The following is a 12,667-nucleotide window of genomic DNA, read 5'->3' on the forward strand; positions in this document are numbered from 1 at the left end:
CTTTCTTTCTTTCTTTCTTTCTTTCTTTCTTTCTTTCTTTCTTTCTTTCTTTCTTTCTTTCTTTCTTTCCTCCTTCAAAACCCTCCCGCATTTTTTTCCCTCCCCCTTTTCTATCCCTCCCACAGTTTTTCTTTCTTTCTTTCTTTTTTTAAAAAACTTGACAACTGAAGAATAAACTCCTTTGGGGAGGAGTGGCGATGAAGGTACGTTGCATTTGGGGAGGAGAGGGAAATAAGAGAGAGAAGAAAGGAAGTTAATATGGATGGGTGGGTGGGTAGCGGGGTATCCAAAATCTGAATTCGGCATAGGAAATCCGAGAGTGTAGTTGCTTTGGAATAACTCAAGGGAGGGGGTTTGTGTTCAGTGCAGAAGCCTTGAGAAATTGTTGCGGGGGGTTTGGGAAAGGGTGAACTCCAAGGGGGCTGTGGGCCGCAGATCGAATGGAAGGGAGAAATATATATATATATATACATATATAAGAAAAGAAGGCTGGGTGTTTGGTTTGGTTTTATTTTTGTTTTTATTTCCTTTTCTTTTTTAAAAAAACTCTTGTTTTGCTTTTTCGGAAGGACTTGTGGAGTTGGCTGCCATTCAAACAGATGTTCCTTGTCTTTGCAGAGTTAAGCGGGTGTTTTGTATCGGAACAAAAGAAAAATAAAATGAAATAAGTAGATATAAGAAAAGAGGGCAGGAGAGCAATGGAGTTTTGGAAAGGTGGGTGAGGATTACAGATATCAAGAGAAGGGGGAGGGAGGGAGAGACAGAAAGAGAGAGACAGAGAGGCACACACACACACACACACACACGCAGAGAGAGAGAGAGAGAAAGAGGGAGGGAGGGAGGGAGGGAGAGATGGGTTTTTGTGTGTGTCTGTCTCTGTGTGTTTCTTTCCACATCAAAATCAATTTTTCTCTAAAAAGCTGGATGTTAGGTAACTTTTGGGCTCTTGACAAAATGGAGAGGAAATGAATCTTCCTTTTTAAGTTGGTGCTTTTTTGTGTGTGTGCATTCATGTCTTTGTGTACATGTATGTATATGTATTTGTGTGTCTGTATGCATGTGCGCGCGCCTATACACACATGGACACACAGACAGATAGAAAGGTTTTCTGTTCGAAATCCTGTAAGAGACTCCCGGTAAGTGGATGTTGGTCGTGGGATTGAGGGCGGGATCTTTTACTTTATTTCTTTTTATCCCTTTGGATTATTTTATTTTATTTTTGGTCACATTGAAAAGGTCTTTTGGTGGGCTGGCCTTTAAGCTTCCACTCTTGCCAGCAGGACCACAAAAGGTCTGAAGGGCCCTTTTGCCAGTTTCTTAGAGAAAATTTATTCTTTGCATGGTAGAAATTGAATGAAATGTGAATGATCTCTATTTATATCTATTTAACTTCTATATCTATTATCTGTCATCTAGTCATCTATCTATCCATCCATCCATCTATCTCTCTATGTCTCTGTCTATCTGTCTATCTGTATCTATCTATCTATCTATCTATCTATCTATCTATCTATCTATCATCTATCTAGTCATCTATCCATCCATCCTTCCATCTATCTATCTATCATCTATCTATCTATCTATCTATCTATCTATCTATCTATCTATCTATCATCTATCATCTAGCTAGTCATCTATCCATCTATCTGTCTTTGTCTGTCCATATCTATCTATATCTGTGTGTTTGTCTATTTGTATCTCCATCCATCCATCCATCCATCCATCCATCCATCCATCCATCCATCCATCCTTATCCATATCCCATCCATGTCTATTTCACTTTGCCCACCCTCTACATATACAAAGCTAAGTATCTGGAGTATTGACAAGAGTTCCCTGGGGTACAGGACCCCCCACAAACTGAAATATAGCAACCGATCCATATTGCAACCATGTTTTTTTTCTTTTTTCTCTTTAGATTTTGCATTTCACTTTCTGTCTACATAGTTTGGTCAACTTAGTTGACAACAAAGTGAACAAAGACAAGCTCCCTTCAATATATATATATATATATATTTAATATTGATTCCAGTTGGAACATCCATTCTATGGACTAAGTCATTTTTTTTCCTCTTCCAGTTTAAAAAAAATAAAAGATTGATGGATTAATTAAGGTCTTCATTGAAATTTAAGGTATATTGTTTTTGATAGGGCAATATTACTTGCTTGGCAAACTCTGGTCTACACACAATACAGAGTTCTAATTATATGTGCAGAAGCAAAAGTGTGCTAGAAACAATATACAATAGTATATTACTTATAATTAAAGGTATTAACTAAATCAAAATATTTAAGCACTTTATATATTTTTCTATAGCTTACTATATATAGAGGATCCAAGCCGTTAAGTAGATTTATTATGAAGATCACCCATTGTTAGATTCTTCTTCTTCCACATCTCTTCAATGAATATGGTTAAAAAAGAATCCCACATTATTTGCTAGGTAATTCTCTACACCCTCATAATCAGTTAGGTTGTTGTATTAAAAAAGCAATATAAAGCTCAGAATTATTTTCTCCATTTTTTAATGAGATTAGAAAAACACAAGATTGTGATTGCATTTCAATCAATTTCCATTTCCATTCTGACTTTTGATGCTCGTTTGGCTGTAGCCATTAATTCCCCCCGCCCCCGCCCCCCCCCCAAGAGGCAAATGCAGAGGGCAGAACATCAAAAGTCTTTGAAAAAGAAAAGGAAAGAAAGAAAAAAGAAAAGAAAGAGAAGGAAAAAAAGGAAGAAAGGGAGGAAAAAGAAAGAAAGAAAAAGAAATAGAAGGAAAGATAAATAGATAGATAGATAGAAAAATAAAAAGAAAGAAAGGGAGGGAAGAAAAAGAGAAAGAAAGAAAGAAAAAGAAAGAAGGAAGGAAAAATAGATAGATAGAAAAATAAAAAGAAAGAAAGGGAGGGAAGAAAAGAAAAAGAGAAAGAAAGAAAGAAAGAAAGAGAAAGAAAGAAAGAAAGAAAGAAAGAAAGAAAGAAAGAAAGAAAGAAGGAGATGTCTTTCATTCTTTTGGTTTCAAGCTTTCATGTCCTTGTAATGGGAAATGTGAACATGAATATGATGTCTTGCAAGTTGCCTCCTGGGTAGAATCATTGACTTAACCATGGTGGGGAATAAATTCAGACATTTTAATTTTTCCTGCTCTTAGACTAGTACCTTGGTCATTTCAGAAGAAGAAGAAAAAAAAATTAAGGACTTGAAACACACAAAAAATACATAACTACTTTCTAGAAATCATTTTACTTCTCTAAAGATGATAATCAAATTCATATCTATCATTGATATCTATCTATTGTCTGCCTGTCCAATCCATCCATCCATCCACTCATCTATGCATTCATCTGTGTCTGTCTGTCTGTCTGTCTATCTACCTATCTACCTATCTATCATCTCCTACTGTATCTATTCACTTACCTATTTATCTTTCTCAGGAGCCTTTGGTGCTCTCTGGGCTTGGCTATTTTCTTTTAGACGTTTCATCACCCAAACTAGGTAACATCATCAGTACTAGCCATTACTGATGATGTTACCGAGTTTGGGTAACAAAACATCTGCAAGAAAACAACCAAGCTCAGAGAGCATCAAAGACCCCACATTAAAACCCTGAGCTACAAATACACTCCTTCATTTCTCTCTATTTTCTTTCTCTCTCTCTCTCTATCCTCCCTCCCTCTCCCTCCCTCCCTCTCTCTCTCTCCTTCCCTCCCTCCTATCTATCTAGATTATTATTTGCCATCCCCTATTAGCAGCTGTGTGGTCTTAGTGGTTGCAAAAGAAACAATAAACCGAAAGGCAAAATCAGCAAACTTGGCAAGAAAGAGGAGCTTGGGCTGGCAGTTGTGTGTCCAGCTGGGGCGTAGAGGGAATAGCTTTCTCTAAAGATCTCCGTTGAGGATTTCTTTCTCCCCCCTCTTAAATTTTTTTTTTAAAAAAATCTCAGCAGCTGGAGCAGTTATTCTTCCATCCGTATGAAGAGTCAAAAAGTTACAGTGGAGAATTCATGCGCTAATCTGGAGCCAGGTAACATTTCTCTCTCTTTATTACCTTTTGCTGATATGGGTCTGCAGCAAAATCCTCACCATAGCTAGTTGGGGTTGGAATTGTTCTTGTTGTTTTTAATAATCTGGTGTTGGATAGCAAAATAACCTCTTTGTTCCCGAGGCTTAGTTGACGATATTCAGATTAGCAGGATTTTCTACTGGCCAAAAATTACATTTTATTATGAGTTATCTTCTTTTCTATAAACGGATGTGTGTTTAGCTAAATAGCTAGAGGAAGTGGGGAAGACAGAGAAAGATATAATGCTCTGCTCCTTAAAATTGGAATAACTCTTTCTGTGAAAATGTAAATGCACCTAAATAAACTGACTTCCTGCCCAGGGATATTTTTCCCCCATCAATTTGGGCCTAATGAGATGGTATCTTGCATTTAGCAAGTATTTCCACAATGTTTTGAGGCAGTTCCTACAAGTATCTCAACAATTATAAATATTCCTTTACTACCCAAAGTATTAGCAATTAGAGTGTTTTTGGAATTCAAGGAGGAGGCTATAGAAGAATGTATTTTTTAATTCTTGAAGGTTTGGAAAAACGATGAGTAGCTTAATGAAGAAATCTAGATACAAATGAGATCCAAAGCCAAGAGAAGTCACAAGATACTTTTATTTCGACACAGAGCCTCTTATTTCACATTGTTTGACAGGTCTGTTGAAAAGAATAATGGCTTTCAAGTCTGCTTGAAAACTACATACGTAGCGGATGAAGAATTGTTGAATGTAACAGGCAGAGAGAGGGAAAAGTCTTCTCTTTCAAAATGGCTTTCTAATCAAATTTTCTTTTTCTAGTTTCTACTGAAACTCATTGTCACAAATTGCTTAGAATCTGCGTTTGTAGTTTTCCACCGACGTCTACTCGGGTCGTTTTTAAAACTGACTCCGGGAAATCTCAAAGTTTAATATATATCATTGCTTGATTAATGCTGTATTCACAGAACACAATAAACCAAGTTACTAAAATGACATAGTCTATATTTGTGGAACACAGCCACCCATAGGCACACAAGTAATTAATATTAATTAATATTAACCCTAACTAAGCTTGGCATATTGTAGAGATACTCTGAAGCCTTTTAGGATAGGACAAAAAGAATTGTACTTATGTATTTCTCTTTTTGACATGAGCAAAAAGAGGATTTGAGACTGTGATATCTTAAGTCTTTCCATACTTAGTATAAGATATAGAAGCAAATTACAAGGAACTGTCTCTTTTTCCCCATTTTTATCTAGGCACCACTCCATGTTTCTCAAGGTACTCTTTTGATAATAGAATAGAATAGAAGTAGAGCAGAATAGAATAGAATAGAATAGATATTGGAATGAAGAACAGGGAATAGAATAGATTAGGATTCTTTATTGGCCAAGTGTGATTGGACACACAAGGAATTTGTCTTTGGTGCAGATGATCTCAGTGTACATAAAAAGACAAGATACATTCATCAAGAATCATCAGGTACAACACTTAATGATAGTCAGAGGGTACAAATAAGCAATCAATCAAATAAGATACAATGATACCTTTGCCAAATAAGACAACAACATTGTTTTTAATTCCCGTGAATGTATTGCATTCTTACAAATGGGGAAAGGTGTGTATTTGTATTTTAAAAAAATAGTAGGCAGTTCAGTCTAACTGCAAAACAAAGAGAATATTTATTTAATGTATGATTTGCTATTTCCATCCATTCCTTCCTCCATTTATTACTTTACTACTGCTTTACTCAATTCTACCCCCGAAATCTTTCCTAACGTGTTTCGACTCTGGATGTTGAGACTACTACTCCCATCATCCCCCAATCGTCATGAGTTGTACGTCAACACACTTGGCACTTCCAGCTTCGGAAAAGCTAATGTTAAACGAACCAGTGCTTACAATGGAGTTTAGCTACCACACCAGCTATCAATGGCACGAAAGAGCATTTTCTACTTAAGATGGGCCCTGCTTGTTGTGAATAGAAAACCTGTGAGTTTTGTGCCAACTGTCCTCTTGTGAACTTGTGCTTGTTTTTGGAGATCAGATTTGAGATGGGGAGAAATAAATGCTCTCTCAACACAAGCTAGTAAAGAACAGGCATAGGTGGTCCTCAACATACAATCACAATTGACCCCAACATTTACTGTATGAATGAGAAATCTGCCAATTGAGTTTTGCCTATTTTGCAACCTTTCTTGCCACAGTTGTTAAGTGAATCCCTGCAGTTGTTAAATTAGCCACACGGTGGTTAAGCGAATCTGGTTTTCCTCCTTTGACTTTGGTTGTCAGAAGTTCGCAAAAGGGGGTTCGTGTCATCCCGGGTCCCTGCAACGGTCATAAATAGGAGTCAGTTGTCGAGCGTCTAAATGGAAAGCATGCGATTATAAGGAGGTTGCAATGACGGTTGTAAGTGTGAAAAACGGTCATAAGTCATTTTTTTCAGTGCTGTTGTAACTCTGAACAGTCACTGACTATTGTAAGCCAAGCACTACCTGTATTACATAAAGTGTCTGAAATTACAACAAGAGAAAGATTTCTCTCACTCTTTCTCTCCCAGTGTGTGTGTGTGTGTGTGTGTGTGTGTGTGTGTGTGTGTATGAAAATCCACTCAAAATTCCATTGTTTAAGGAGAACTTCAGTGGTCTAGAGCAGAGGTGTCAAACTCAATTTCATTGAGGGCTGCACCAAGGTTGTGTTTGACCTCGGAGGGCCGGGGTGATGGTAGCTGTGTGGGTGGGCGTTTGACACAGGCTCACGATGCACTTTTTCACTTCTCTTCTTTCTTTCCACAGTTCTTTACTATATCTTTTTGGCTGGCAGAGTGCTGCTGGGGTGTGTGGAGACCCAAAACAGGCCATGTGGTAGCCCATTTTGGCCATCAGAGACACCACGGGCTGGTCCTTTGATATTTCCAGGCTAGCCCCATGGACCAAATTTAAGTGGCTCATAGGCTGGATCCAGCCTGTGGGTCTTGAGTTTTACACTCCTGGTGTATAGTGTTGGAGCACCGAGAGGAGGTAACCAGCACGAAGCTGACTTTGTCTGGCCAGAAAAGCTAAACTGAGTCACGCCATTCTAGCACCTGGATAGGAGATTCCCAGGTAGCTCCCAAGACTGTGGGCTATCAAGAGTCTATCCATAGTAACATTGTCTAACATTTCCTAGATAGTGTTAAATGTCTAGGAAGGAGACAGAGGCAAACCAAACTTCAGAACGATCATGAGTCAATCTCAACTTGAAAGAAGCTTTAACTTCCAGAATGGGATAGCCAAGAAGGGTGAAAGTTTCTTTGTCTTCCCATTTTTATTTTCCGATGACATCAGAGAAGTTAAAGTTGTCGCTCAAAAGTAGCTTGAAAAAGTTGGCATGCACTCCATCCATCTTCTCCGCGAGAGTGAGAAAAGTTCTATTTCTCTTTAAATTAAAGACTCTCCCCTCCTTAATTTGCACCTGTATATATATACATTAGCACAAGCAGATTTTGTGCAGCGCAGTGTCTGATTCTCTCTCTTGGTGATACAATCTGCTCTTTTTCTTTGGTGATTGTTTTTTTTTTTTACGTGTATCTCCCCAGGTAAAACACCTGTTAGAATAGCCAGGTGCCAGTAGAGGAAAAGATTTCAATATTTTTTTACCACTATTACGGCATCTATATTGATCAAGCTCATGAGATGGTTTTAGGAATGGTTCTTTCACCTAGAGTCTTTCCATTGGGCAGAAAAGAAGGAACTTCTGGTGAAGACTTAACCTTAGTCCAATTCCATTGGTCTTCATAAAGGTTTTGCATTATAAATGAAAATAGAAGGATTCCTTGGAATTATATTTTCAGTTTCTTATCCTGACCATAGGAAATTGAACTGGGGGGCCCAGGAATGGGCTGTCAGGAGTTCCTCTAACTAGGATTCTGTCCAGTTTGGCCAACCCCCAAATGCCACCCCTGGCTGGCTCTACCTATCCCTCCCCTCCCAGGAGTCTCCACATGGCCCGTTCATCATGTGGGCCTGAGCAGAGGCTCAGGGAGAGGGACAAATGGGCCTATCGGAGGTTCTGGAAGTCCAGAAATGGACATTTTTGGTCTCCGGAGCCCGGGGGAATCAGTTTTCACCCTCCCGGAAGCTCGAGGAAAGCCTCCGGAGCCTGGGGAGGGCAGAAAATGCCCCTCATGGTGCAGGAGGATGACTAGGCCATTCCCACCATGGCCATACCCACACAGCAATGGGGCAGCAAACCCATTGCTGGAACTTTTGAAGCCTACCCCTGAACTGGGCTACCTATAAAAGTCATGTTGCTAAGAGTATGTGGACCTTCCATGAAGATGGGATCCCATGAGGCCATTTTGAATGAAGGGTTGGATACGAACTGATCTAAAAAAAAAAAGAAATCTAAGAAAGCAATAACCAATCCATGCGCAGAAATCTTTTGGAGAACCTGGTGAAGATACTGCATGGTGATAGATTGAAACAATACTTTAATGAAGATAAAGGACGATGACCAAATTCATACTCTACAGTAAACCATGTGGTTTGCGTGGTTGGGTTTAGTGTGTTGAGTGAATTCCATTGTACTTTGGAAGGCATTGTTCATGGCTTAGCATGTCATTCATTTATGGTTCCATAACTCATGAATAGAAAAGTGTGCAAGCAGTGTGTAGACCTATTGTAACTCATGCTACTCTTTCAACAGCAGGAGTTGAGAATATTTTTTTTAAAAAAAGTATTTCCAGTCCACCTTTCTTACTGGGCCATATTTCGTACCAAATCTTAACATAATTTGTGTAGCGTTGACTTAACCTACTGTGTAAACTCAATCACTTCGGTTTGTCAATAGGGTGGAATGTAAGGCGTGCAATTCTCCAATTCATTCTGCCTGCAGGCCATGGCTGAGCAAACGATAGATTAATATGCTCTAGGGTTGTAGCTTCTCCGTAATTGGAAACTCCAAAAATTAAAATATGAGCTTCTATCCTAGTGTAATCAAGAGCAATCACCACTGACAGTTCAATCCACCCTAAATTTTACAGGATTATATGGAGATGGATCAGAACCAGAGGTGGTATATTCAGCCGGTTCTCTCTGGTTTGGGTGAACCAGCAGTGACGGTTGTGGGAGGCTCGCCCCCTCCCCCCGCCCCGACATAATGCACAAGCACTGAGATGTGCATGCGCAGACGAGGTGCATACACCCCCATTTGCGAATTGGTAGGAAAGATAAGTGAATCTCACCTCTGATCAGAACCCCAGGAGAACATGTGGTTTCATTCATGAATCCCCATGTATCCAAAGTCCTGCCTAGAACATTGCTTCATTTGGGGGTATCAAATAAAAGCATTTTTTAAATTCCTTAGGTATTATAAAAGCTTAGTAGTATGGACTACCAGTTGTTGCTAGTCTGGGAATTTAATCAGTTCCCAACCAGCACAGCCAATAGTGAGGAATGCTGGGAGATGTAGTGCTAAGTCTAACATGCATAATGCCTATGGTAACCTGTTGGGCTGAAGTTAGCTTACTCCTAGAATCATAGAGCTGGAAGGATGCATGGCTTCAGACCTATCATCAGTGTATACTGATTTGTCTTCTTGGTGTTTGATGGCCTAATGTGCTCAAGCTAATGTTGACATAGGGTGGTATTAAAGAAATTGAAGAAATATTTTGGAGAAGTAAACAAGTCGTACCATGGAAGCCTCAAAATGTTACATATCGTAGTTATATAAAGTGAGATAAACAGTAAGCACGGGCTGGAATGAAAGGGGGCTTTTAAACAAGCAATTCATCATCTTTTTTTAATGACCCCCATAATCCCTTGCTGGGAGGAGTCTGGGCAACTGAATGGAGCTGGGTTTACTGGCCAGATGCCCTTCATGTTGCCAATGCGGAGTTTTTTCCCCCCAGCAGATATATTCTCCTATGTGTCCAGAGAGAGAAATATCTGCCTCTACCTAGGATTGAACTAACAGTCTCCTGATTGTGAGGCGAGAGCTCCACCTCTAGACCACCGGACCACTCTTTTAAACAAGCAGTTATGGAAAGAAAAAAGTAGTAGACCAAGTTATCACACTGGGTGTGTCTTTGAGGGTTCTCACCCAGCATAAGGGGAGAGAGTGGAATATCTTCCCTTACTTAGCAAGTGAACGGTAAAGTGGACCAAAGAAGATCAGAGACAGACCTGGCAAATACGGACACATTTGACCAATGCAGGACCCAGTGCAGTATCTTTGATCTCACAATAACCATGTTCAGCAGAAACTTCCTTCTCGGTTCCTCAGAGGTTTTCATCAGCTGTGGGAAAAAAAAGAGGTTTCCATGGTACAACTCGATCCTTGAGTATTTGAGGACATCTTCTTGGAGACATCTTTAAGAAGATGTTGGATAGCCATTTGCCTGAAATGGTATAGGGTTTCCTGCCTAGGCAGGGGGTTGGACTAGAAGACCTCCAAGGTCCCTTCCAACTCTGCTATTGTATTGTCTTGTACATCTTGGAGCTTCCTTCACAGATGGAGGGGATATATTGATATATATCCCCTGCCACGCCCACCAAGCCACGCCACAGAACCGGTAGTAAAAAAAAAAAATGAATTTCACCACTGATGCAAACTCAACCAATCCCTGGAAAGGTCTCCCCATTCTTTTTCTCTTTGGAAAGTAATATGGGAGGCAGTTTTCTTTCCTTAAACTGAAGAGGAACGGCAAGAAAGAAAATGCAAAAAAAAAAATAAAACACCCCGAGAAGCAGCCGAGTAAGACAGGAGGGGCGGTGTGTTTTTCCCCCCTCTCTGTTTCTCCTTAGCAGCTGCTCCTTTGTTGCCTCTGAACAGGGGAGCGGTTTGGCCTTTTGATACCCAACTCAGGTGGTGGTGCCAACAGGATTAAAGCCGAGGCAAGACCAGGGAGAAACAATCGGTTGCTTGGGGAAATCTTCGGGGATTCAGAAGAACAAAACAGAGCAATGTGGCCTGAGCCTACTCAGTATTCACCCGAAGCCGCAAACTGTTGAGTAGCAGTTGGAAAAGAGAAATAGAAGTGGAAAACTGGGGAGAGAACTGGAAGGGGGACGAAATAGAAAGAGCTGGCCAGTGTACAAGAACGCGGACCAGGAACAGAAAAAGGAAGAAGCTAGGAATGAAGCAGAGGATGGACTTTTGGCCCAGATTTTCTTCCTTGGTTCAGTCGGTGTTTGAGAATGATCCGTCTACACGTTGAACTTCAGGATCAGGATTTGGAGACCTCCGTGGTGGAGAAATAGTCTTTCATTCCCCGCCATCCCCACCAGAGTTCAGAACAAAGGGAAGGTTTCTTTGTTTGCTTTGATGGCGCGTCTTGCAAAGGCTCAGCGCGTGATATTTTTGACCGTTTCTAACAGGTTTGTCTTTCATTTCCAGCAGTGGCTTGATTAAGCTTACGATTGTGAAGGCTACCACTCCTACCGCCGTTCACCAGAAGACCTTTCCTGCCAGTTGCCACAAACCCGTAGATCCGAACTTGTGCTCCTATCCTACACAAGCTTGAATCTATAGGTATGTGTCTGCTTGGCCAATGCACAAAGGGTGGATGTACGGGGCTGTAAATGCCTCCTGCTTTGCAAAATGGAAACCTTGCCTTCCGACCCCTGATTGGCCCTTGTCCCCTCTATATTTTTTGTCTCCTCTATCAATATAGAGCAAAATTTAAAGTGGTCCCACTTTGCCTAAATGTCAGGAGAGGAGCGTCAATTCAAGACAGGAACGGAGCCGATATGTTGAATTGTTTTAAATGAATATAGATGAGCTAACATCCTAAACCAAAGGGTGTCAAACTTGATTTCATTGAGGGCCACATCAGGGTTGTGTTTGACCTCAGGGGGGCGGGCATGACTAGGATAGGCGTGGCTAGCTTGACGTCACTCATCGAGCCAAGGTAGCACAGTGGTTAGAGTGCAGTACTGCAGGCTACTTCAGCTGACTGCTAGCTGCAGTTCGGCAGTTCGAATCTCACCGGTTCAAGTTTGACTCGGCCTTCCATCCTTCCGAGGTCAGTAAAATGAGGACCCAGATTGTTGGGGGCAAGAGATTGACTCTGTAAACCACTTAGAGAGGGCTGTAAAGCACTGTGAAGTGGTATATAAATCTAAGTGCTATTGCTATTTTCCTTCCTTCCTTCCTTCCTTCCTTCCTTCCTTCCTTCCCTCCCTCCCTCCCTCCCTCCCTCCCTCCCTCCCTGCCTGTGGTTAGAATGCAGTATTGCAGCTAATTCTCCCAATTGCCAGGTGTTTGATTCTGACTGGCTCAAGGTTGACTCAGCCTTCCATCCTTCCGAGGTGGGTAAAATGAGGAGCCAGATTGTTGGGGGGCAAGAGGCTGACTCTGTAAACCGCTTAGAGAGGGCTGTAAAAGCACTATGAAGCAGTATATAAGTCTAAGTACTATTGCTATCGAGGCTCTGTTTTTGGCTGCAACAGCCTCGTGCATCCCTCTGCTGGTGAAAATGGAGAGACCCAATACCATTTGACTGTCCAATCTCTTCTTCAAAACGTTGAGTAATGAAGCACCCAGAACCTCTGACAGCAAGCTGCTGCATTGGTTAATTGTTCTCACTGTAAGTAAATTTCTAGCCAAACCCAAATCCTGGAACCGTTCTTCATATGTTTTTGTTTCCAAGCCTTTA

General features: G+C 40.8%; 1 protein-coding gene across 5 annotated transcripts in view; it reads left to right on the plus strand.

The window, feature by feature from the left end:
* LOC309395925 (uncharacterized protein) overlaps window positions 1-12,667 on the plus strand; it is a 138,892-nt gene that overhangs the window by 63,133 nt on the left and 63,092 nt on the right. Inside the window, exons 1-2 of one of the 5 annotated variants that reach the window (XR_014176001.1) lie at window positions 500-714; window positions 3,945-4,024. The exons of 2 other annotated variants lie outside the window; for them this stretch is intronic. The gene's annotated coding sequence lies outside the window, so the exon portion shown is untranslated. Of the gene's footprint in view, window positions 1-499; window positions 715-874; window positions 1,137-3,944; window positions 4,025-12,667 lie in introns of those variants that run through there. 2 more of the 5 variants (XR_014176002.1, XR_014176000.1) reach the window with 2 other exon arrangements.

The sequence above is a fragment of the Natrix helvetica genome, assembly GCF_964273705.1.
Source record: "Natrix helvetica genome assembly, chromosome: 8".
NCBI lineage: Eukaryota > Metazoa > Chordata > Lepidosauria > Squamata > Natricidae > Natrix > Natrix helvetica.